Source organism: Anser cygnoides, chromosome 2 (assembly GCF_040182565.1).
Source record: "Anser cygnoides isolate HZ-2024a breed goose chromosome 2, Taihu_goose_T2T_genome, whole genome shotgun sequence".
Taxonomy (NCBI): Eukaryota; Metazoa; Chordata; class Aves; order Anseriformes; family Anatidae; genus Anser; species Anser cygnoides.
The window spans coordinates 10,299,188-10,326,938 of NC_089874.1; the positions used below are offsets into that span (position 1 = coordinate 10,299,188).

Consider the following 27,751-nt stretch of genomic DNA (forward strand, 5'->3'; position numbering starts at 1 on the left):
TTTCCTTATTAATGGCAAGGATCAAAACTTTCAAATCAAAGATTTTTAAGTGAGGAAATAAAAGTTTGAACATCCCGGTAGACAAAAGAATTCAGACAATTCCCCTATTAAAAGCTGTCCCCTTTTATAGTCCTATACTTGCTCTGTTTCAAGATCTTCCCTGCATTCTTCTCGATGATCTTCACCATCCCCACTCACTCGAATGGTGGAGGTGGATATAGGTAGGTAGGTCATTTCTAAATTATTGCAGAGTAATTTATTTTTTTTCCTGAGTTCAGCTTCTTTTCCTTGCTTGTTTTCATCTTCTGGTCTGCTCCTCAGCTCCCAGTCTTTATTCAGTCTTCCTTTGTCGGGTGTTTCTCTGTTGGGTCTCTCAACCTTCAGAGCCTCTGTCTCCCCCATGGGAGATTCTTTCAGAAGTGCCTGCTCATGGACTGCTTGCAGGGCAGGGCAAGAGGCATGGCAGCAGCTTTCCCAGTTCTCTCTTCCAGGCAAAAAGCAGCAAACCTCAGGAAGTGGTAATGGTCCAAAGCAGAAGCCTGACCCTCTCCTGCACCTCTCCCTTCCACTCCACTCTGTGCAGCCCTTGCACCTTGAAGGCAGGAGATGCATCACTTTGGTGATGCTTTTCCCTTTGACTATACCTCAAAGCCAAGGATATTTCTTAGTTAACAATTAATTCATAAAGGCCAAAATTGTACCTGGTGGAAGTCAACATGAATATTCTGCCCAACACTGAGGTGCCATTTGGTCTGTAGGATTTGAAAACAAACCCACAATCCTCTGTATGAGTTTGACAGTTCCTATATTAATTGGCTATCGTATGGCATCCATGCACGCAATGTTGGTAATTAAGGCAGAGTCAACAGTTATACACCCCCAGATTTAAAGAAAGATTACTTGGTTAATTGGGATAGAGTTTGGTTTTGTATGCTTCTGTAGTGTTCCAATAATATTTGTGCATTACTATTGCCAAATCCAAAACTGTCAGCAAAGCAGCTACAACATTTTTTTCTTACTTAAAAGCATGTAAGAATTTTGAAAATTATCTTTTTAATTGTATCAGAAACAACCTTCTTCAGGTTTAAAAGACCGAGTCTAAATGAGCTTGTTCATCAAGAAGAGGAAAGTCAGGTTTCTCGCTATTTTTCCAGGATAACACATCTTATTCAATTTCTCTTTAATTTTTCATTTTCTTTCTTTCTTTCTTTCTTTTTTTTTTTTTTTTCTAAATCAGATTTAGATTCAAATAACCCATTATTACAGCCAAAATAGTGACAAATTCCTGCAGCTCAACAATACAAGTATTTGCAGTTTAAGGACCACAAAAACTTTACATACTGTACCTGACACACTGTATCTGTTACCAAAGATATGCATCTAAGCACTGCAAATTGTCATTTTTGGGGCAACGCATAGCAGGGAACAACAGCAAAGAAGGAAAGAAAACCACAACAGCATAAGCTACAATAATAGAGTTTAGGATGTAATCACTTAGCTGCTGTCTCTGACCACAGTGGTAGAATACTACTTTCCAGCTGAGTTTAGTCTCTGAAGGTCATTAGAGATGTGTACCAATAAACATGCACTCTGCTATCAGATTAGCAGACAAAACAGTTTCCATGGCAACCATTGGACAAGAGAGCTCGCCTGCATTCAGCATTAATTTAAAATATTTTTTTTTCCTCCCTCAGTCTCCTTGGAGTCAGTACTGTGAAACACAAGTGCTTGCAAGCTCTCTAATCTGCGGCTGTCTTTGAAAACCCATCCAATGTGTGTTGAAGCTGAGCCAATTAACGTTACGAGAATTGGGTGAATTGCAGAGAATCTGGCAAGGCTGTGTTTACCAATTAGGGTTTTTTTTATGATGCAAATGTTGCACACCATGCAGCAGGAATAAAAGCCAGCTATGCTGAATATGAAACTGTTAATTGCATTTTTCAGAGACACGGCTACAAGGTGAAACTAATCATACAAATGATAACTGGGTTTTACCACCTACAGTGCTTTGGTATTGCACTTTCACTAATCTGTATTAAAATAGCCCATAAATTTTTACAGCGAAGGAAAACGCAGACCTTAATACACCCTTCTGAATTTTGGGGGACATAAGGAACTAGGGAAATTAGATATAGCTAAAAGGGAAAGCAATCAAATTATTGTTAATAAATGCCAAACTGTTACTTTTTTTTTTTTTTTTTTTTTTTTTTAAGAAAATACACATTTGCTACAAGACAGAGAGAAGTATAATATCAAATGAAAATCCTCCTGGTAAAAGAGACTGGTAAAGATGTCAATTAGTATGAAGTTTCCTTGATGAATCAGTTCTAAGGAAGATTGGGGATGAGGATGGAAGATGCTTGGATCAAAACTCCTACAGAAAATAAGATAACGTATACTTATGGAGAAGTTTACTAGACACTTTACAAACAGCAGGTCCAATATATAAAGCCCCAGGCTGATGACAGGATTTAGGCATACCTGAAGAGAGCCTAATGAAGAGGTCTAACTGGTCCAAATACATAGCATCTTTTTTAAAAAAAAAAAATGAAATATTATTATTTTTCTAGTATTATAAATCAGTATAGGAAAGGCAGGCAAATGAATTTGGTAACTAGACCTTCCCATAAGTTAAACCTGATATCTTCAAGGGTAAAACTCACCTCAGTTACGGGACCTATTCATAAGAAATATATTGAAAAAGCAGTTAAATGAAACCCTTCAATAATGTTTTTGATGGTATAGCAGTATTTAGAAACAAACAGTGAAATTTTACTTGAATTGTATTTCTCCCTCAAAAATTTCTCGGTATGGAAAATGTCCAAGCAAATTTGTTTTCTACCTTATTCTCCTGTATGTGACACATCAAAGTTTAATCATTAGATAAAACTATGAGATTTCTTTTCTGATATTGCACCTCTTGAATAATTTGACAGAAAGAACACCTCAATCTGTTACACCTAACTCTACCAGTAAACCACACACACTGCCACCAACACTACCACTATCTCAGCCACTTGGATGTATGAAGTCCATTACAGATACGTAGCTAATTGTTTGCTGTGACAACTTAAACTGATGAAAAACAAAACCAGAGCCCAAGCATATTTGAGTAATTAGTCTTAGTTGTCTTCGGGTGTGATAAAGACCACAGAGTCCCAAAGCGATCAAGAAACTTAAATCAATTCTTCTTTGCTGAAACTTCATGAGAAAAAGTAGTAAGATCTTGCCTGTTCTGCAGATAATTTGCATACCTCACTTTCCCTAATTATCTCAGTCACATAGAATTAGAAATAGATCCAAAATCTCCTGTCATCAATTGGTTTGTCAAAAAATTGTCCCTATGCCTGTACTTTTGTGTTTTAGAAGACAATGCACGCATCGCGACAAACATTTGGAGAGCACAAATATTTGTTAAGCTACTGTATTTTGTGGTCAGCAATCGCATATACATGACACTTAGTAAAAGAAGAAAAGCATCAGGCAGAGAGGGGTTTCAAATGCTGCATTTAGAGAAGAGGATCAAAGTAAATGCTGCAAAGAATAACCACAACTGGAGTAATACACTAGACAACTTCAATTGAAAGTGGCATGGCTTAAAGTAACAAGATAATAGAGTTGAATAATGCAAATGACCATATCCCATGTGGGTTTGCACTACAAGAGATCCTAAAACCACAGAAAATTAGGAAAAGGCATTGAAGAGGAGATTCTTGAAGAGATTTTCCTAAAAGAATAGAGAAAATGAGGACAGCTGGGAACCTTGAATGCACAGCAGGATGAGGGGCAAGGGAATGATTTGCTCTATAATAAGAACTGAGGGAAACAGTGACAATTGTAGAAAGTGCATGAAGAAAACTAGCCAGGAATGAATGGCCCATGTGTTTCTGAACTGCACAGGCAATCAATCATCTATTTTCCAGCAAAAGACAAAATACAAATTTGAATCGCAACTGCTGCCAGAATGTGCTTAGCCCAGATCGGTACAGCATTAAGACAGCAAGAGAAACTCTGTCAGACTTGATAAAATGGTTATTAGGAAGGACTAGTTTTTGTGTGCTTTGGGAGACAGATGGGTCATGTCAGAAATGAACTGCTTCTAAATGACGTGCTTCTCTTGGTTCTTTTGTGTATTTATTTACTTGAGCTTTTCATATTCCTGGGTTGATTAATAGGACACTAAAGACATCCAATACCACTGGCATATACACCTCTGATAGCTAAAGGTTTGAATTCTGTTCAGAGTTTTCTTCTAATCAGGAATTTACTGCAGGTCTGTTCACTTCCATTGTCCCTAACGTTAAAAGATACAGATTTGTAAAATTTGTTTTGCAAGAACTTAGCAGCTACTCAAAAATGGCCAGAAATCATTTTGATTTCTATTGTTGCAGTGTATAAATTTGAAGACCTTGGATCTTGGGCTAAAAGAGAAAGAGAAAAATTAAAGTAATCAAGATAATGATCAATGGATAACAAAACACAATTGTTACTAAGGATTATAAAGCACTGAAAAATCTGACTGATTATCTCTGCAAACAAGCCATCAGATTGCTGGAAATTGTTGGAAGTGTGGAGGCTATTAGGAAAGGATAGCTTTGCAATGAATGACAAAATTATGATCTGCTTTGTATCCCTGAAGTTGTAGAGAGATGAGCAACAAATCATCTGATTTTTGAGAAAGGAATCTCACTTTAAAATTATTTCATGAAAAATTACTTCATACCCAGTATCTGCGTATAAGGAAACTCACCCCTTTTCTATAGGATTACTTGGCAACAAAAAGCAACCAGGACAGTTAGAACATAAAGTGAATTTTACAAACTATTGGTTTGCGGTTGTAATAAGTGAGTTGCAGGACATTTCCCAACACTTAATTGATCAGGTGGGAAGCACTCATATACTCAGGTAATAAAGTCAGGGAAGTACTTTAGGCCAGAAGATCACCAAGATTAAAACTGCAATCTTTCAAAGTTCTCTCTCTTTTTTTTTTTTTTTCCCAGAGATGTTTTCTGTTGCTTTTCACTTTGTTGTTGTTGTTTGTCTTTTGCAAATAGGAAAATACAGTTTTGCATATAACCTAAAAACAACACAAACCCAGCCCTTTATAATGTAGAAATAAAAAAAAAATCCCACTGCATTCAGAATATACTTGTGGCCAACAAACACACAGAAGGATGGATGATGCCTACCTTGAAATTTGTTTGATACTAAAAAGACAAGAAAGAAGGAAGAGGGTAAGAAGAAAAATATAAAGTCATTAAAATGATAACTGGTCAAGATTTCATGACACTGCTGATTACCCTTGAACGCGCATGGATGGGAATGCATGTCTGGGAATACACTGCTCCTTGTTCTTGATGTCAGTTAGCTCGGCTCTTACAGGTGTCAAAGAAAGGATTCAAAACCAGAAAATAATGCACCTTAAGTGATCTAGCTCAGGAAGAGTTGCCCCATCCTTTTAACGAAGTCTGAGAAAGATGTGACTAGAATACTATCTAGGACATGGATAAATCAAATTATTGTTTTCTATTGCTGGAACCCAGATGCTTCATCCTGCTCCAGAGTTTGTAATCCCAGCATAATGTATCTATACACAACGGGTAGTAGAAATGCATTCTGAGTATACTGGAAATCTGGGTTGTTGCTTCTTTATTATTTTCTACCCAGTGTTGCTACTTTTAAGATGTGATATCACAGATGACAATCTTTACTATGTTAACAGGGAACTTCTCCAAGTTATTATTATACAGAAATGTTTTCTCCCTCCCAGGCACCATGGCGACTGCAGCACTAAAAATAAGCACTGTCTACAGAGAGATGAATGAAGATATGAACGTGGCATTCTGCAAGCCACAGCCAATAAAATCACTGAAATTTGGATGAAAATGATATGGAAAGAAAACTCACCGTCATTTTGCCAACAAGCATTTGAAATGCAAGTATCACAGAGATGGAACCACATCAGCATGAGTCAGTAGAATCATACCTGTCCTTCCACTAACTGAGACAGTTTGAACAAACTTCTACACACAGTTGATATAATTGCTCTTGACTCAGACCAGATACTATAGTGGCTGTAGGGGTTGTAGTTTCTTAAGATTACAAAATATAGCACAATATATTAATGATAAATCTAGTAAGTAAAATATCTAGACAATTTGCTCTTGCCCAAGATGAATCCCATTTCCATGCTATCTCTGCTTCTCCCAAATTCCATGGGTTAAATCTGTGCTTTCTGAGTTATAGGATTAGGTACAATATGTACCAGAGTAACTCATTTGATAAGTTATGTAGCTTCAGTAAAAACCTACTGGACATAAAATTGTTAAGAATACCTGAAGACTGTATATGTTGAGAAATATTTTTTGAACCAGGAAGTATTTAGATTTTTAATCTGACCCATGTTATTGTGTATATGTATGTACTACTAGTATCTGTAAAAATAGAGTGAAAAGGAACTGTTCTTTCTCTACAGGTCATTGAGACCTCCACAGAGAGGAGGAACAATCAAAGTCCAGGATAAGTCTGAATAGTGTATAATTTACAATACAAAGCAGTGAAGTGTTCATTAGATTTCCAAAATCATCTGCTGTACAGATTTGAGGTAATACAGGAAAATAAAATTCTGTTTTATTCCTGCAAGGCTTCCACAAGTGGAGTTTGGAAGATTCACCTACTGAATAGAAAAGCTTCAGTTTTCTGAGAAATAATAGGAAAAAGAACATTTTCACTTGTGGATTGAAAGTAAATGAAAAAAAGGTGATGCTAGAACATCCCTTAATCTGTGTTCCTAGACCTCTATTACTATTATTCCTTTCACTACTCCAAGTGGTATGGTTATCAAGTCAAAAGTAAACTGACATGCACATAATACATAAAGACCATGTCAATTTTCAAAAGTCTGAAAGGCATAAATTTTTTGGAGAGTGCAACATTAATCTCCCATCCTAGGTATATAAAGCTGTATACATAACTGCAGTGTCGCCCTGCGGTTATGGGATGATTGAGAGAAGAGATGTAGGCAATTCAGACACCGCTGTGAACACTGGGATCTAGCAGCAAACCATTGTTGGACAGAAGAGGACACACCAAGTCCAACTGGAGGCTCATTGTAGGGGTCTGCCAGCACAAGTGGTGGCAAGGCTGGTGATTTGGTTGTGTGGATTCAGTGCAACCATATGGATTCACTGGGCTGAAACAAACAGGTAAGATAACAAAGGCAAGAAAACCCATGGCCTTGCAAGAGGGACCACAGCTAATCTCAATAGTTAAGTTGGAAATGTTCAGGTGTTAGTACTGAAAGTTAATAGAAATGCTTTGGCCTAATTTTAGAAGGTGTATTGAAATATTTCAATATAATTCGCAATAAATTCAGTAAAAATACCTTGCTTAAATAAAATTGTAGCTACTGAATCTGCACGTGTTTTATGTAACATATGGATTTAGAAGTGCAAAATATGTATGATGTATGTACTGGGAATTCTCAGTATAGATTTGGGATGACCACAGTTAGCGATCTGTTATGCTGAATATAAAAACAATTTTCTTTTTAAATTCTATTCTCCTCAGAGCTATCAATGAAAGATTATTAATCTCATGGGAATGAAAGAATGGAAATATATAATGTTTAAACAGCCTACTGAAAACAGATGTAGAAAAAAAAAAGACTAAAAACTAAAAAGAAACCCTAAAGAACAAACAATTTCCTTGCACCATTTTCTTTCATCTTTCTCACTCTTTTTAAGGATTTCTTCTCAAGTAACAGCACATTGTACAGTCATGATTACTAGAGTGGTTGCTCAAGAGTTGCAAATGTATTTTCTAATAATGGTCCTGAGATTCTGAAACTAAAAACAAAAGAGATGTATGGCACTTTTACTGTACTGATTGACCTTTGTGTATGACAGAAAAATACCATTACTTTTTGAACAAATCTTAAAAAGAAATTAAGGCAACATTTCTACATTTGGACTCACAGACTTCAGTTTCTTTTTCAAACTACAGTAAAGACCAAAATACAGTTCCACTGCCCCAGTGTAAACACAAATTGAATGAAGTTTAATGTTTCCTAGAGCACCCCCAAATTTGGGAAGAAAAGCTTACTGATAAATGTGTTACCACCACATGTTCCTCTGAGTCCCAGCCCAGGCAGAAGTGGGGAGCACAGCCGTCTTTGTAGGTCCCATCCAACTGAACTATTCTAAATTCTAAATTTTCTACAGCAATGAATGTGAGCAAAGGAAAACCTGATGTTCCCAGTACAAGGGGGCTGCACATCAGCTGTGGCCATATTTGAAAGATGAAACTCTTTGTTCTCTTTGAGATATCATCAGGACAGGCTACTTTTCAAAAGCCAGGACAGGTTATTCGAAATCTGCATCACAGAAAACAGGCTGTTCTGGTTCACAAAGTTTGCACCTGTACCTACAAGCTGACGTTATATGCAAAAAATATGTCCTTTAACAGTAGAGAAATATTGTAACTGTTGAGTCATTATTTAAGAAATACTCTGAGATTTAATAGCTCCCTGTTAATCCACCCCAGGAAGACTTAAAAATGAGGAAACAAACCTACTTCACCTTTTACAAAGCTGCTACCCAGGAAGCATTTCCTTTCCCAGTGATATGATAAAACAATCATATTTTGCCAGAGGCTTGTTTTGTCTCCCATACGTTTTCAGCCCTGGCTGAAATAATACAACCACATATCAGTTAGGAAGTCCTCATCAATCCCTGAATTTCAGACACTGGCTGATATTTCTGTTGCAGGATCTTGTAAGACATGTCACCAGTCATTACATTTTATTTCACTGTTTTCATTCCTAGTACTCAAAATAATAATTCAAATATTCTCACTTATTTCCAGTACTGCTACGGGGAAAGGAATGGACCTATAACTATAACTTTAATGACAGCTCAAAATTAAACTACCGCTGTGGATACAAATATTTCTCCATTACATTAACAAAAAGACAGAGACCAAAAAAATAATAAGTAAATAAAGAGAGAGAGAGAAGGAAAAAAAGAAGGAAAAAAAAACAGCAAGGACAAAAATCACACAGCACGCCAAATTCATTTATGTCTATAAGGAAGGCAGTACATTGTCAAAAATTCATATAGTAACAGAGATAAAGACAAGAGAGAAATGCAAATAAAGATTTTTTTTTTAAGTATATATTACCAAAGTTAAGCTTTCTGGGTCTCTTCCAACTAAGGATATTGTATTCTATGAGAAAACCTCCTATGAATCAAGAACAAAAATTTCCCTTCATTTTATTTTCTGTTGTGTGGGTTACTTTTCCATTTCACTGAATTTTGTAATGGAAGCAATTGGTCGTTATTGACCATTTATATGGGGCTTCATTGGCAGTAGCATTTTGAGGGACAAAATACCTTTCCAAAAGATCCTATGTTGCTTTAAAGCATGTAACAGTTTCAGTATTCCAAATGCACGTCGTGCTGTGAGCCATCACAGCAGTACACAGATATTGATTTAGATAGAAACCAGAGGGCTGGGGAAGATAGAAAGGGCACAGTGTGCTTTCTGATGTGTATGCATTATTTAGCTTTCATAGTTTCATCTGAAGTTAGTGCCTATTTAGATAAAATTATAGAATTGGTATCACCGCGTTCAATACAGGTACATCAAATTACTTCAGAACTAAAGAGATACAGACGATATGACTTATTTGTTCTTATGGCTACCAAGAAAGTGGCTTTTAGTGATGATCTATTTTTGTTTCTATTTGAAAAATATACCTGGAAAAAGCGTTTCACCATATTGTGAGAAACAAAGAAAACTAGAGTCTTATCAGCTTGGTTCACAAACGTTCTCTGGAGAACTCTATCTAAATTCCGTTGATGCTAACACCTAGAAATCTCAGATGATTGATTTGAGACAACTAATTGGGAATTTCTCTAAGATTGAAACATACTAAAATTCACAGAAAATGGGAGGCAAAAGAAAAAAAAACACACAAGGAAGATGTATTCAGCTAATAAAGGTAGGAAAGAATAGAAAGGTCACAATGGATCATAATATTTGCATTAGTTATTTGGAATAAAGTTCATTTTTTTTTTACTGCTATTTTCAAATTTTCCTAACATGTATTTTACTGAGATAAAGAGTCAAAGAGTCAAAACTTAACTGAAATGAATATACTTGCTCTATACAGCCCTACTTCATACATATAACATTTTTATTGGGCCAGATTTTGCACCTGAAAATGAAATCACAGTAATTTATGCAATATTTTATGACTTCACGTGAGCAGAAATTAACATGAGAAAAAGCTGAGACCCTTAGATGCCACTGAAAGATATTTTGAATATCACTTAATATTTAGAGTACCATATTTTGCAACACTTGGCACACTTATGTATTTTTATAGGGCCATGTTAGAATGATTGCCAAAAGCTAAAGATGGCCACTACTTTTATATTTACCTGTTCAATGTGATCCTGATCTACCAACCACTTGTCTAGAAAAAGTCTAAAATAACAGTATTACTATTGAAAGGATTGTTTCTTGAATAAGAACTTGCAGACCAGACTGAAATACTGCACAATCTCTGATAACAAACTGGTGAATAAATGTATTCACATGGAAACACTTATTTGAGTTAGTAGTGCAGAAACATCAACTTCCAGTCAAACACACACAAGCAGATGAATCTTGCATATTAGCCTGTGAAAGATAAAAATCTCTAATAATGATGAGTAGTTTTAAAATAAACAAATGAACTGCCTCCTGTTATATCTTTCAACCAAAATATTAGCTAAGGATTCAGTAAACTTTAATATTTAGATTATGATTCACCTGACATGTAAGATTTTTTTTCAAGCAAAAATAAATCAACTATGACTGTCAAAAGCATCATCACCAACTGCATAACATAAATTCATACCATAATGCAAAGTTATATAAATATATGTATGTATTTAGTATAACATTAAGAAAAAAAAGAAGCCCAATAGTGATACCACCAAAAATATAAATTATAACCACAGGCGATTTTTACACTGACAATTACCTGTAACCATCATAAGAATAAGAGTGGATAGAGTACTCCAATTTTGCATGGCATAAGGAGAAACATAATTTAATCAAAAAAGAAAAGTTTCCAACAGCCATTAATACCAGCCATTACATTTTATAATGCTGATGATACCTTATAAACATGGAATCCTTCTGGGCACATTTAAATTTGTATCTTTTAAGTTAGGAGTCTATCTTTATTAGAAATGTTATTATTTATAACCTTACATAGAAGCATGCAAATAGACTGAAAGCATATATTTTGTTGTGGAACTGCATGTGAAAAACATTGCTACAGTGGCTTCTTTTCTATTATCTATTTTCTAATTTATAAATCCCTTGAAGGCCTTAGCTAAATTAATGAACTGATATCCAGCAAAATTTCAAAATGACATTTAAAATTAGAAAGAAGCAATATTTTATTATTTAAATGGAATTTTAATCACATTTTGTCTAAGAAAAAATACCAAATAACACCCCCACACACAATAAAACACACACATACACACAAATACCCCAAATCAGGTCTTTTCCAAAATTTACTGGGAGAGCATTTCTGATAGCAAGCCAAAGTCCTGAACATCATGCTGTAAATAACAGTTAGGGAGATGGGCAAGTCAGGACTGGAAGAATATCCCTTCCCACTCTTAGACCTTATAGAAACAACAAAACCGGCAGTTCACCAGCATCATTATTTGGGGCCTGGGTCCAGCTAGATTTTTCTGTGCACTTTTCCTGCTGAAAACATCACAAGACCAGCTGCTTTCACAGGATTTTTCATGAAGTCTCAGGGGATCTTCTTGTTATGTTACTGCAGTATTTTGAATGACAGTCAGCCAGCAAAAAACAACAAGAACAAGATCCAAAGAGAGGAATGACTGGGGATAGGGGACATAAAAAGACAGGGAAGTAGAAAGAACGCTAAGGAAAAAATGGATTACAAAAGTGGAAGGATCAGAGAACATCAGCAAAAATATGCTGCAGAACCAGAAAATGAGGCAAAAATAGAAATGAGGTGAAAAAGATTTAGAGGAAAGAAGATTTTTAAATAAGAGAAATGAAAAATAAAATCAGATATTGCAATACAGAATTTAATAAAAAATTAAAAATGAAGTATAAGAAGAATTAAAATGGAAGGACAGAATAAGTCCTGCATGAAACTTGCAGTGAAATGTAAGAGAGGAATACAAAACAGATGTTGTCTAACCAGAAAGAAAGAATAATCAAATGGTGAAAAATAAATGACATTCACAAAGCTAGCCCACCTAAGAATACATGTGTTATTTTCCATTGGTAACAGAAAGATATGTTGAGTTTTCTAGTATCCATTTATATTTTCCCTAAAACACTGTAAGAACAGGTAGGACTAATTGTCTAACACAAGTCTGGTAAACAATGATTGATATTTACATATTTATAAATCGCATTTTTGGTACGTGTTTCTTCCACTCTTTGTAGTAACATTGATGTAAAGTCAAAATGCACCATCTACACACACATATAAACGTAAAGTGAAGATGTGTTTGCTTCTTTTTGCAAAACATCAAAAAAATAACTTTACGCATATTGATATTGTATAAATTATTGCAATAGAAAGACAACAGTGAACCTGTACCAGCAAAGGGACTGCTACTGACACTTAAAGCACAACTAAACTTTGATCCTGTTTAGCGGGCGCTGGGGAACATCCTATGGTGGGACAAGATGAAGCCATAACAGTGGATACTCAGATAGGAGAGGGAAGAGATGAGTCATGATTTGAATCATGACATGAGAGTCACGATTCGAAGAGAGGACTTGAAAAGGAATTAAAGGTAGCAGCAATCATCGTGTGTGTTAAGCCTGAGATGAGGGCTATGGATGTCAGGCAGAAAGCTTTCATTAGCAACTGTGGCCTCTGACTCAAGTTCTTTTACATCCCGGAGGACAGGAAGGATCATGTTTTTGGAAAGCTGAGAGAGATTGAAATCTTGCTACATGGGCTTTAAAAACACTTCTTCTCTGCCTTCAGCACAGCATCCCAGTCGTGGTCCTGGGGCAGGAGTCAGACTAGAAACTGAGCCCTGGCCATGAGAGTACAGCTGCATACAAATAACCTATCAAAGCTGGACAGTATTTTCATGTTTTTTCTCAAGTTACATCACCAGCTGTTTATCCCTCTTCTTCCTATTGTTAGTGAACATAATACAGAAAAAAAATATATATTAAAATGTCTAGTTCTGTGGTATTTCTATAAAAAAATTGGCCCCTTCAGATTCATATAAAAGTAATGTTAACTATAAGGTGGTATTTTGACTAATTGGTGAAATGACATTTCTTCAATATTAAGTTCTACCTTTTCTCATCAATGAATATTTTAGAGAAAGACTAAAAATTTTTTGTAGAAGAGGAAATATGTGTTCTAATTAGGTAATATTTCTTAAGTCTCTACTGACAAAAATGGCTTAATAAGATGCAAAATGTTGTTTTCTCTAGCCTACCTCTCGTTTATTTCTCCCCTACCCCCAGTCCCCAAAATACATTTGAAAAAAATCTAATGACAGCATGAATAAAAAAGTGAGACTCGAAGAATAATTTCACATCTATATATTTTTCTCATGCAGTTGTTTAGTTAGCTTTCCAAAGGAAAACAAAAAAAAAAAGATACGTTATAGCTTCTAAATCTCTCTTTTTCCATCTTAAAATCTTAAAATATTGCTAATACATGAACTGAGAGGGTTATGTCTATTTTTACTTTAGAGAACATAGATAAAAGGAAGGCAAAGCATTTTTTTTTTCCTGGACTGCTTCACATGCACATACACCCCTTTCCAATGTTGTTTTAATCTCAACTGGAGGTGACTACTCATTTGTAAAAGAAAAGAGGTTAAGAGGCACTAAATAAAGATGACAGATAGCTTCATAAAATAATTTAAATTACTCTGAAACAGAACTGGGTAGAACACAAAGATGACGCTGTTTACAGTAACAATATTTAAAATGTATTAATTAAACCCAGAGCAGAACTACAAAAGAGAGAGGTGCTTTGAAGATGGAAAGCTCTGAATGCCACAGGAAGCTTTGAAGTTTCTCAGTTTCCTTTGTTTCTCACTCATAATACATGAGGACACTCTGCAGTAGCTAAGCTTTAACTTTCAAGGGACCTTTTTCTGTTTGTACCACCATTAATGAGAAAAAAAAAAAAAATCATACCCTGCTCTTGCGATCCGTCTTTAGAATTCATGGCAGAGAGATTCACTGCTGCTGTGAGAGTTTCTGGTTCCTATTTGGGTAGGCTGATTTAATCTATTGAAAGTTACTCTGTAGACAGTTGTGCCAAATATATGCCAGATTTTTGCATAAATTAATCAAAGAAGTCACCTAGTACTGTTTCAGTAATACTAAGGAGGTAGCAACACTAGAGCCAAGGCTGGTTTCAAACACGCTCTTAAAACTGAAGCTAAAAATCTCAGCTTCACATTCAATTATTTGATTTTGTCTCCTCTGGCAATCACTTAGCAGAAAGTCTTGTCAACAGTAGGCAACATTGTCTAGCAGTACCTTCTTCATGTGTGAGGACCAAGGAATTCAGAGATCTGGAAAAGGAAGTTTTAAGAGTTTTTTTTTATTCCAGATGATGTTCCTAGCAGCTGTTGTTGAGTTCAGTATTTGAATATATTGAATCAAAAGGTGAACTCATTCACACTTACAGGTTTCTTGACCTTCCAATCCACCCAAGGGGAAAAAAATGCCTTCATTTCTTATACATGATCCCTTCAGCAACAAAGTTGATTTCCCTACACCTCTTCCTCCAGCCCACTTTATAGATTTGGGTAGAGCAGTTCCACTATGTGTCCTATGTGCATTATCTCCAGAGATAACACCATCACATTGTCATGCAAACATGCAAATCACCACTTCTAGTTGCCATGGTTTCAAATCGAAACCCTGGCATTCTTTTATCATGGCCCAGCATAACTTAAAAAAAAAAAAAAAAATAATGCAGCAAGGCAGCAACTCCTGGCTTAGCTTGCATTACACTAGAGGAATTTAGATAGCTGTATTTTGTAGAGAACTAAATCCTAGGTATATTTTTTTTAACTTCCACTAGAACTTCTGATGCTGCAACTGGGTCCTGTTAATTAAAACATTTTTACATAAACTGACTCACATTGCCTCTAATTTAAACCTTAATGAAAGGAAGGAAAGTCAGGTTCCCAGCCACAGCACAATACTGCTGGGAATGTTCAGCCTTCCAGTTTTAATGCTCGGGAAATACTTCTTTAATGCAGTCAGAGTAGCTTTATGTTAAAAAGAAGAAAGAAAAAAAAAAGTTTTACAAGTATATTCATTGATTGCTTTTACAAAGACGTAAGAATGAAATACCGCAGAAGAGGTGAAGTCCAGGCAGGGGCAGCACAAAAGTCTGTGTTGCTCTGCCAAGACGTTCCTGTAGCCATTGTTATGGGCTGGAAACAGTGACCTGTTGGCAGGTGAAGTGCTTTAACTTTGTTGGGAGTGCCAGGATTGGACTAATGGTTGGATGGATGTGGAAAGAACAGTAAGACCTCATATTTTCTTGTATAAAATTAGCCAGCAGATGGTAACAATTTTGAATATCTATTAGCATAAAACAAGTCCAAAAGAAGAGAACAACTGCTGTTACTGTCTCACCAACCTGTATTCCACCACTGGGCATCTCACTAATGTTAGGCATCTAACTTGCAGTGCCTATATAAAGAGTCTGATTTTCCAAAGACTTCTATAAACCAATGGAAAGAAAGAACCTCCTACACAGGGCAATTCAGAGTTGCAGCTTAATTTAGATGCTCTGAGTTGTCCTCTGGGGAAACTTCCCATAGTCCAAGGTCTACAAAAGAAGACTGTCCTCCTAATTTAGTTATATAAATTAGGTAGTCTGAAGGCTGGGACATGGAAGGGCTTCTCAAGAACTCAATAACCTGTGTATAGATAGGAACATAAAAAATGAGATTAACCATGCAAAATGGGATTAACCATAAAGGACAAGTTAAAGAGGGCACATCTGTTTATGGAAAGCCCCAGGATGAGACCTGGAGGACCTGGCTTGCCCTTATTCTGAGAAAATAAGAATTTTAAAATAAGAAAATAGGAACCTTACTGTGTCCAGTTCTGGGCTCCCCAATACAAAAAAGACAGGGATATCCTGGAAAGAGTCCAGCGGAGGGCCACAAAGATGATACAGGGCCTGGAGCATCTCCCCTGTGAGGAAAGGCTGAGAGACCTGGGTTTCTTCAGCCTTGAGAAGAGAAGACTGAGAGGGGATCTTATCAATGTTTACAAATATCTTAAGTGTGGGAGACAGTGGGATTTGGCCAACCTCTTTTCAGTGGTTTGTGGGGACAGGACAAGGGGCAATGGTCAAAAAATGGAGCACAGGAAGTTCCGCACCAACATGCGAAAGAAATTCTTCACGGTGAGGGTGACGGAGCACTGGAACAGGCTGCCCAGGGAGGTTGTTGATTCTCCTTCTCTGGAGATATTCAAGGCCTGTCTGGATGCCTACCTGGGCAACCTGCTCTAGTGAACCTGCTTTGGCAGGGGGGTTGGACCCGATGATCTCTGGAGGTACCTTCCAACCCCTACAATTCTGTGATTCTGTGAAATAAAGGAGCCTGGGCATGGTCCTCTGCAATAGTTAGCATGGAGAAGCTGCTGCTGCATGTATGGATGTGGCTGTGATGTGACAATGCCTTGTTCCTATTTTCTCTCCCAGAGCAATGTTTTCTGAGTGTCCATGCCTCAAAAACATGAAATGGGTATTTTGTATGTATTTCATCTGAGATGAGCAAAAATAAAATCATTTATCTGGGAGTTAATAAAACCCAAACATTCTACTTCTAAAAACAGAACCTGAACTCAGATTTACAGTATTTACTATACAAGAATGCTTACTGTTGTCTTCTCTCCCCAAAATTAATATTTATTATACTTAATTAAACTCTCTCTTACATCCATGTATAATCCACTTCAAGCTTGAATACTAAATGTTATTAATAATTATGGCTAGTACACTGATTCATGCAAACACAAATCACATATCTCTAGAGTCCAAAGAGGTAGTCAGTTTTCATTAGGAGAAGTCCCAAGACATGAGCTCTGGCACTCCTGATTTTATGGAAGATTTTCTGTATATTTGTGACTTCTTTCAGGAAGTTAAAATAGCATGTAACTTCACATTACTTTGAAGCCTCTTGTGGCTTTTTTCAGCAGCTTGAGGGTAACCTTTTCACTGCCTGTGGCAACTGTGTTCTGCACCCTTATGTCAATGCCAAAGAACAGAATCTTTTTGTAAGTTGTAATCTTAGTGTCAAAGAGAGATGTGATCTCTTCGTCCACTGCTGAAAGAGAGAAGCATAGTCCAAAAGAAGTGAGTATTCTAGCAACGACTTCAGACAAACCACCAGTCTCCAGCCTGAAAGGGCCTTCAGTGGTCATTCTATGGTGGTTTTGTTGTTGTTTGCTTGTTTTTTTGAATGGGAAAGATCTTAGAAACATGTTTTTCACCTGTATTATTTCATTTACAGTTGCTATATGGATCAAACAAGAATTTTGAGACCTTTACAGCAGACTAGATCGTGTTATACTTAACAAACCTAATCTGCAACAGGAAAAAAAAACACTCTATAAATCTATTATAAATAAAAATAGCATTTTAAAATAAAATAGCAGCAATTAATCCTCAAAGTTTTGTTTCTGTTACACCTTCTGACTAGTATCCAATTGATTTCAGTTGTCATCTCACTTTTCTCTTAATACCTTATCTGAGGGGCAAATTACTCCAAAAAATTCAAATGGACTAAAAGAAGTTTTGATTTAAGGAGATGGGGGCTAGGGCACTCAAGAATCCTTATCATCCTTTTAAAGACGGGTAAATGAAATTTTCACACCTAGGAAGCCTTATCATCCTTTTAAAGAAGGGTAAATGAAATTTTCACACCCAGGAAACACACATTAACAAAAGTATATCCAAATACTGCTTTTTTCTACTTTATCTTCAACATATGACACTTTCCCTGGAAAAAAAGATAGCATATGATTTGTCTTAAGTAGGAAAAGAAGCATAATTTTAATGTCTATTTTTGTATTAAGTCTCCTAAGGCAAATGTTCTGCCCCATCTGTCAGCACAAACCAAAAGGATTCAAAATTCTTTCCTCTCCAATTTTCATTGATGTTTATTCTGCAATGTGTTCTCTGCACATACTCTCTTTTTGCCACATGTGCTTGTCAGATGATTTGAAAGTATATAACTGCCTTGTGGCTTTTCTATTTGAAATAGCTTTACCAGCCACATCTATATAACGTCTTAGTCTTTGAAACCAATAGAGGAAAAAAGTTGTCCTAAAGCAGACTTTATTACCATCGTTACTTCATTGATTTCAGATAAATTCAAGTAGAAATATATCTGGACCAACAGGATTCTAGATAGCATTATTCTATTAGGAGCACTTAAAGATTTCGTAATTAGTCTAAATTGTTATTATGATACCAAGCTGTAAATGTGAACATCTTGTTTATCAAGTTGAAAAATGTAAATACAGAGCCCAAAATGCAATAAAGAAGTGGCAGAAAGCTAATACAAGGCAGAATACATAAGTCACTTGATGACACAGTTGATGGCACAAATAACTTGCCTTCCCTCCTTGCAGTATATTAAAGCAGTCATAATGGGTCGGAATGAATTTCCATTTAGACTAAAACCCTGTCTCCAATGATAAACAGTCCTAAATATTTAGGGAAGCCTAGACAAAAAGGGCATAAAGGGAGACCTGTAGATGTATTGTCCAGAACAGTGCTGCAATCAACTGCAGCTGAGCCAGAGATAGTGTTTTTTTGTTTGTTTGTTTTGTTTGTTTGTTTGTTTTACCCATCAATAGACCATTCTTACAGTAATTTGAGCATCAATTTTTCTAATCCATATAAAGTTTAAGATTCACAACAAACTTTGGCAAGGACTTTGTCAGCTTGATACTAGGCATTGTTTGAAAAAAAAAAAAACAACAACATAAAAACCCACATTTTTTTGCTCGTTGTCAGCTTGTTTCCCAATAGTCAGCACTGAGGATGTTGTGTATGCAGTGTTTAAAGGACTGTTTGTCATACAAACGATAACAAAACCGATGGCCCCTAGTTCTTGTTTGGAAGAAAAGAAATATTCAAATTCTACACAACTTCTTCATGCCAGTCATGATTTTATAGAACTCTATCATATCTTTCTATCAGTCACATAGCTTTAAATAGGCTCCTATTCTATTTAATCATTCCCTGTTCACCAGACGTTCCATACCTTTGATCTTCCTTGTCACTCCTCTCTATACCTTTGCCCATAATAATATACCTTTCTGAGAGGAGGAGCAGAACTCCATGCGCTTATGTGGGCACAACGTGGATATGTTAAAATGACAAAATGTTTTCTCTTTTTTTCCTCTCTTCATTTCCCTAACACCTAATTTGCTTTCACTGCTGCTGTTGAGCACTGAGCTGGCATTTTCACAGAACTGTATATTATATCTTCAAATGTCACTCCTGAGTACTTACAGTGAGCTCAGTGTCCATCACTGTATATGTAACACTAGGATTGAGGTTTTTTTCACCCCTAAGTATCACATAACATTTTTAAAAATTGAATTTCATCTGCTAATTTATTGCCCAGTCACTCATATGTCCTTCTTAAACATTACACAGTCTTGAATATCCTGAATATTTCAACATCCTCAGCAAATGATTCTCTCCCTTTTACAGACCATTTGTGAGTCTGCTGAAGACGACAAATCTCTGTGGAATTCAGCTGGTGACAACGCTGCATTGTGAAAATGGAACATTTATTCTTACCCTCTGCTTCCTTTCTTTCTACTGACTATTTGTCCATGTGAAGAGCTCTCTATTATCCCAGAGCAACTTGGTTTCTTTGGTGAGTGATACTGTCGAAAGCCCTTTGGAATTCCATGGGAACCGCGTCAATGGCATCTTCCTCCTCCACACGCTCATTATTGAATTCAACAACCCAAAGCTGGGAGGCAGGACTTTCCTTTTCAAAACCTGACTCATCCCCAATACACCATACACACCCATGTGTCCACTAGTCTTGTACTTGGAATAATTTATACTAATTTATTCAATATAGACATTGTGTTTAGTAATTTGTAGTTCCTGTGAATCTTCTCTGATGTCTCTTCTACAAACTGGTATTATATTTGCCATCTTCTGGTCTGTTAGGATGAGGCTTTCTCATCACACTTAGTACCTCAACTACTCCAGTCTGTAGATTTTTTTGAATTATTTTGTACAAGTATCATCTAGCCTTCTGAATCTGGCCTTTTTATTCCATAGATTCAATTTCAGACACCATCTCCATAAAGAAAAAATATTTCATAGAAATCTTGCTAAATGCTAGAATAGTGACCATAGCTTTATAAAGTTAACATCTTTTTTTTTTTTTTCCACTTATGGTGTCATTTTCTTTAGGCTATTCTTAAATACCTTCAGTCCTATGGACTCTGTGAAAGGCTTCCAGCACCTGATTCATTTGAAATTGATTTATTATCAGGTTTTATAAATTTTGAAAGTTGATTTTCCATTTTTTTGGTCTATTTTACTGTTTTTATACTTAACTTATCATTACCATTCTTCCTATTTTTCTCATTTGAATGTACTTTTGGTTTCTTGACATATCTTCTCATAATTTCCATTCTCATTCTGTTTTACTGTATTGGCTCAATTTTGGCCTTTCTCAATTTTTTTTTTTACTACATGGTATGAGTTTGGTTTGAGTTCCTAGTATGATGTCTTTAAATAATCTCCATATAACTTGAACATATATAGAATTTTTCACTGACTCCTTAGTATATTTTTAACCATATTTCTTCCCACTTAATGCATTTTCTGTCTTCAAAATTAAGTGAGGGAACAGTGAATTTTTGTGCCTTCGCTGGGATTTGAAACTAAGTAAAACATGGTTTCTGTTACAGAGCAGTTCACTGACGGGAACATTTTCACTCTTTCACTAGTGTTCATGAACAAGCTTCTACTTCGCACAGGTTTCCTGCCTGCCCAGTTCCATCAACCATTCATTAATTGGGTCAACAAAATGATCTATGGAAATTCATCCAGACAGGACAAAGACTTTCTAAGGTCACTCATCAAGTCTCACTGTATCCACTAATTCACAGTAAATCTAACATCATAGTTCCCCTACTGCGCAACATATTTTATTATTTGTGTATAGCATCTATTTTTTCTTTTTTACTCTCTTTCTCCTGTGCGACCATGAAATATTAATCAAAACTTGCTGACATGGCTTTGCATGTCATGCTAATCTGATTGTCAGCTTCAACATTAAAAGCCTTGAAATTGAAACTCCACCAAATTCAACAAGACACCCATACTGTCCTTTGCACATTTGGTACCCTAACACAGCCTTCCTTCCAAATTTGTCATATATTTCTCATGTCAATGTTAGGTATTCAGTTTGCACTTCAACTGAGGGTGAATCTTGGGATTCCTTCTATCCCTATTGTTCTTGCAGAGAGCTAAGACTAGGTAACTAGGTGCAAGGAGTCTGAATGCAAGCCACGTCTAGACCTTGGACAGGCAGAAGAAAAGGAACTGGTGCTGCATTTTTGGAGCAGCCTGCAATTCAAAGCATTCTATGTGTACTCCTTGACCTTGCATGAAGATGTAACTATTGGGAATCATTAGCTTTGGTAACAGAACACTGCAAAGCTTCATTTTTTCTTAGTAGGGTAAAATGGCAAGACAGAGGAACATTTATGGATAACATATTCATTGATTTACTTAATAATAAGAACAGCAAGCATCATTAAAAGGTTATGTTACATATCAATGCCATTTATCTAGACACAATCCACTGACAGGAACATCATAAAATACTATTTACAATTCAGAAAACTATGGCATTATACACACACACGGGTTTTAATAACATTGCAGGTAGGCAACAAATACACAGAAGTTGAAGCTCATGTGTTGAATACACAGAAGCCCGAGCAATTTTGTGATATTACCACTCTGAAAATCTCACTAAGATCCAAGTTGTAAAATATATTTTCCATACATTGTACATGCACACCACATGCAATTTTCCATACCTTAAGCCTCCTCCCATTTCAAGGGAAAAAAAAATGCACACATATTCTGCCTTCATCTATGCTGAAGATCCAGAATCTTCACCACCAAAGATTAAGTTGTAAATCTTCCCCATGCTCTGTGGCATGCAGAGGAAGTGTGTATTTTCGTGTCTCTTAAGCAGGATGATACACAGGAGCACTATACGGCCAACTCTGAGTAAAGAAATTTCACTATTTACTGTTGCTGTTCACAGACAGCGAGGAATCTAAAATAAAAGCCAATAACTGTTGGGTATACAGCAGCTGTGCAACCAGGGATGTGTTTTTCATCACTCCACGTGTTACACAATTTGTTCTTTAGAACTTCTCCTTTGACAGTTGCACAGCTCTTTGCAAACTTCATAAAAGCTCAGAAACCTGTCTTTCTGGCTTAGGCCTTCTGTTATTTTTCCCACTTAAAAAATGATCGAAGGGACTTCACCAGGGTCACACAAATGGCACTGGTTAAATTAAAGGTGTGTTTCAAACTGATTGAGTTTAATACGCAGAAGATTGTGAGGAGACTACCACACACTTGTCCTCTCAGTTCATTTGGCCTTACCCCAAAATAAACCTAAAAAGTCAGCTACTGTAAGCAAAATAACAGTGTCTACAAAGAAATAAACATCAGTTTAACTAGGCAGCTTTAAAACTATTTCATCTAAACTATTTAAACTAATTGCTTCCCTATTTTATGTTTCAAACGTAGCTTTTTTTTTTTTTTTTTTTTTTTTCCCCTTCCCTAAAACATGTGCAGGTAAAAAGTAAATAAAGCAACAACAAGAAAGTTAGAATTTCACAATGAACAATTACAACATACACATAAATAAATTTACTCTTGTATCGGCACATGTTTTCACCAGTTTTCCCCATCCCTTCAATGGAAAGCCAATGATTTAGAGACCCTATGGCCTTATTTATACTTGTAGTTGTCTTTTTCTTGTGTTTGAAATCTAAGTAAAATTTTAGAAATTAGCGGACAATTAAGCATAGCCATCCATAGAACAGAAAATAATAAGAGGTAGTCAGAAGTGGCCACAAAAGAACAGATCCCAGAGTATGTTTAAAAAGTAGATAGAGAGTATCATCTTTAAAACTGCCTTTAACAGCAAAATTCAGGCATCAGTGGTAAATGACCAGAAAAGGAATGCAAGAGTGTTGTAGGTTTATACTTATACATATATTGTAGAGGCTTTATACCAGCATAGTTTGTTTTCTCTTTAGAGTAAACCCATTGCACATGAAAAAGTTTGAGATTTGCCTATAAAAACTATATTTTAAAAAATGTATTAAAAATACTTGAGCAAATCCCCAGGGCAGACAGGGCTGAAGTCTAAATGTCATTGCTCTTTTGGAGACAAGATCAACCTATAACCTTATCAGAACACAAATGATGTCAGTGAACAACATCCAAAACCTGCAGAGGCATTTCAGAGATTTTTGGCATTCTAATTTATGGCTTTCACTTGCTGTTTTATAACTTTCGGGCTGCTCCTTTGTAGAAAGACTTTTTTTTCTTTTTTCATTTATATTTTCTTTATTGGTTACAAAAGTCCTGAAAATTGATCACTTTTATCTTTGCGTTTTTTCATGATGCATAATACTGATTAGAAAGTGTCTCAGCTGGTAATAAGTTCCCTTCATATTTTTTTTTTCAAATGCTGTTTTTATGCAGTTCATACAGGAATCCAATTAGCATATCATTGTGACTGATTAAATATGCCACATGTAAATTTACATGTCAAAATACATACTGTACTTAAACAAACAGACAAGGATGCCAGTCTTCTGTAAACAGCTTTGCATGCATAAGCTAACTGAAAAGCACAAAAGCTTATATTTAAATTCTCAATGACTACCTGAATAAAGATAGAGTGAAAGGGAGACTGAAAGGTAATGTTACTCATGCATGAAGTGAGAGAATGAATATAGACATTTGTCTCTCTTTGTCTCTGAAGAAAACTATTGACAAGAGATTCCCCATCTGCATATGAGGCTGTCACGTCAGATTAGCTCATCAGGTAATGGAAATTTGGCCTCTGATCCAGAAAAGGTCCCTATGCACTAAGAATCGAGACTGTTTCAAAGAGATTGTATTATCTTAGACAGCAGGATTAAATTAATATGGGAATGACTTCTACTGGAGGAAATTTTTTGTTAAACATGTGCTAATGTTTATTATGCATAGCATCCACTTCTCATAAGTGATCTTTCTTGACATTTATTCATTACTTTTTGACCTTCCTGGCAACTGAAAAACAAACAAGTGAAGTGCACCCCCTATGAAGCATGGATGATATGGTTCACACCAAAACCTCTAAATACACATTCATACTAGAGCACATTATGAAACAGAGAAGAAATTACACCGTTGTCAGATAGATCAAACTAATCCCCCCTAAATTGGAAAAATTATTGAGGTCAGTCAAAAAAGACTATTCACAAAATGGATGTTATTACTATAGTTCTCAAGCAGCAAAAGGAAGACCTTACTTTCAGTCCTTTCTCCAATGAATAGTTCACTAATCCGTAAGAATCCGTACCTATATCATGGCCAAGAGCATTTCTGAGATGAGACTGAACTTTCATCTATAGAAATTAATCAGGAAGTCCAATTATACATATTTACATTGTGTGTTTTAGTACAGACCAGAAGGAATGAATGTCAGGAAAACAGTCAGTAGTTGTAGTGCACAAGACAAAAAACAATGTAAATGCCTAGATATGTTAAACAGCTGCAAACCATCCCATGTGAAGTCAAAAGTCTTTTCAATAACTTCGGTGGAAATTTGGTTAGGCTATTACTGAGCATGCCAGAAAAACCAGAGAGCACTTCACAGCTTTGATTTTAATAATGTCACACATGTAAATGAACATGGAATTAATTTGACCTATATCATCTGCTTCTGATGTCACACAAACCAGAAAAGGAATGAGAAGACAAATACACAGCATGGAGATATTTTCTGCAGAGCAATGCTATGTCTCTTATGGGAGAAGGAATCTAATTGTATATGCATATTCGTATTGTAGTGCCTCAATCTTCTTTATGGAAGATTCCACACTAGTATGGAAAGATGAATTACATAACTCAAGAAAGAGAATGAATTAAGAGATGTGATTGAGGGGCATTTCAAATTAAATGTAGCATGTTGAAATAATAGAAATATCAGGACAATTAAATGACATCTTGTTATTGACATTATGAAAAGCCCTGATCCCATTTCATCTAAAAAAACTGATATGCATCAATGGTTGTTATTAAATCCAGATATAGGTTCTGTTATTTCATTTGGTATATCAAAAATTTAGAACAGATTCCTGCACTTTCCAGTATCTAAAATCAGTAATTTAGAATATTTCTTTGCCAGTTTTAATATTGGCAGAATTAAATGTAGTTTAATTTTTATCCCAAAAGTGAAGAAATGTTTTTAACAAGGTTGAATCTACATCATAACCTTCAGTCTATATTAATAGCAACCTGAATTGTGAATGTTCTAAAAGAAACTGAAAACAGAAATTTATTGTTATAGCTCTAATTTCTGTCAAAGGAATGATGATGTTATAATACTGACAGTGATAAATGATGTTGAATTTTCAAATGCTACAGAAAAATGTTATTTTAGTGAATTCAAATCAACTGCCTACCCATTTATTTTATCTTTCCTCTTTCCTAGAAGCCAGGTATAGATGCTCAATAAAAGTACAATGAATTGTGACTGGACAATCGCAGAAAAAAAAATCACCTTTAGGAAACTTTTCATTTCTTTCTGCTCCTAAAAATGAAGCATATCCATTCATGAGCACGTACCACTTGCATTGTGTTACTAGTGTGTTACCGCTAATAACACAAAGCAACTAGCAATGTTTTAATTACTCATGGAAAGCAACAGACAAGCTCTTATTTTAATAAAAATAGATTATCTTCTTTCCCCAACTTTTGTTTATGACTAACTGGAAATCTGAAGGATGTCTCACATGGTTTCTATAGAAAATTTTGGCATGCTCCACACGACAAGCATTGACAACTCTTTTAGTGCTTAATAAGTAAAAACATTAAGAACTCTAGTACACTAAACTCAGTTGAAGCTATGAGTGGAACTTTGCCCTCGAATTAAGACATCTAAACCTAAGTGCCTATGCAGATATGCCTACATACTAGCTGGCTGCCTAAGCTCCCGATGTAGTTAATAAAAGCCAAAGCTAATAGAGTTATGAGGACTATTCAGATCTCTCTGAATCAGACACCTACTTTTGTCCATCTGAATAGCTCTCTGCTTTACTGACTGCAGATTGATGAGAAATCTGGAGTAGGACTTAGCTAACTAAACGTCTACTTCTCTTTCAAGTGTTGTTGGTTACCCTGCCTGGCCTCCAGAAAGATGCAAACATCCCAAAGGTGAAGCCCCTGGCAGGTATCTTGGATAGCTACAGCACCTCAAGGTGCCCCAGATGTTTCCATGTGGCAAATGAATCCCACTGACACTATAATGAATGCTTACACATATAGGTCACATGTGGACACAGGTATACATCCACTTCTAAGTAGGTATCTTTGCAAGCCAAATATTTGAAACACCCCTTCAAAATCCCATCCCCTTCTTTCTTCCCAAAAGATACTTCAGGATCAAGCCCATGTAAAGAAGAGACAGAAAACTAAAAGACAGAACATGCTCAAATCACTACCATTTTGGTTGGTAGTTCCTTTTAGTAACACTACTTATTCAGTTTGTATCAAACAAATAACAAAAAATGGTATGTCTAAGCACTTTCTTCATCTACTGATAAGCTAAACTGTGCTCCAGAGACCGTTCACACACAAGAAACTAAAGATGCATTCACCAACCTGGAAATTTCTGAGAAAATAATTTATCCCACAAAAATTGTTTGAAAGAAAGTTAGTATTTGATCTTCTTTTAGATTGTGTCATCAACTATTGTAAAAATGGTGGAATATATCCTTAATTACATTTCATGAGAAAAAAAAAAGAAAAAAAAAAGATTTTGCTTTGGATTACTGAGAGAAAAATCCACTATTATACAGACTAAAAGAATATGTATGTATGCTGTGTGAAAAGAAGTATATATATGATTTTCCAGAGGGGATTTATCTTCAAAGCAGTGTGAAATTACATATCCTGTGGCTTAAAAATATATTATTTCAGCTTTATCTTCAATGAAGACATAGCTTACTCTATGTAAAAGAGAATGTCCACAAAAAAGCTTCATTAGAGAAATACATCTTTTAATGTTAATAACTCTGTAATTTGTTTCTCTTAACAATCAGTACTATGAAATTTGTACCTTGTAGTTTTCAGAGAATGTATAAATTTTGCAGATGGTCACTTTCAGATTATATTTGTCTACAACAGGGAAATGATTAAATCACAATTCAACCAACAATGCACATAATATTATTCCTATTAAAGCTAAGAGAAATCACAAGAAAATACTGAAAAATCAAAAATCACAGTGAGTGAAAGTGATAAAAATGACATCTGTCATGTAGGAGCATATGTTTTTTTTCTTATTTTTAAGAGCAACAACATTTTAAGCTGCTAAATAAGATA

General features: G+C 35.7%; 1 protein-coding gene across 3 annotated transcripts in view; it reads right to left on the reverse strand.

Moving 5' to 3' along the window:
* Positions 1-27,751, reverse strand: part of PTPRN2 (protein tyrosine phosphatase receptor type N2) — a 646,903-nt gene that overhangs the window by 309,233 nt on the left and 309,919 nt on the right. The gene's annotated exons all lie outside the window — the stretch shown is intronic.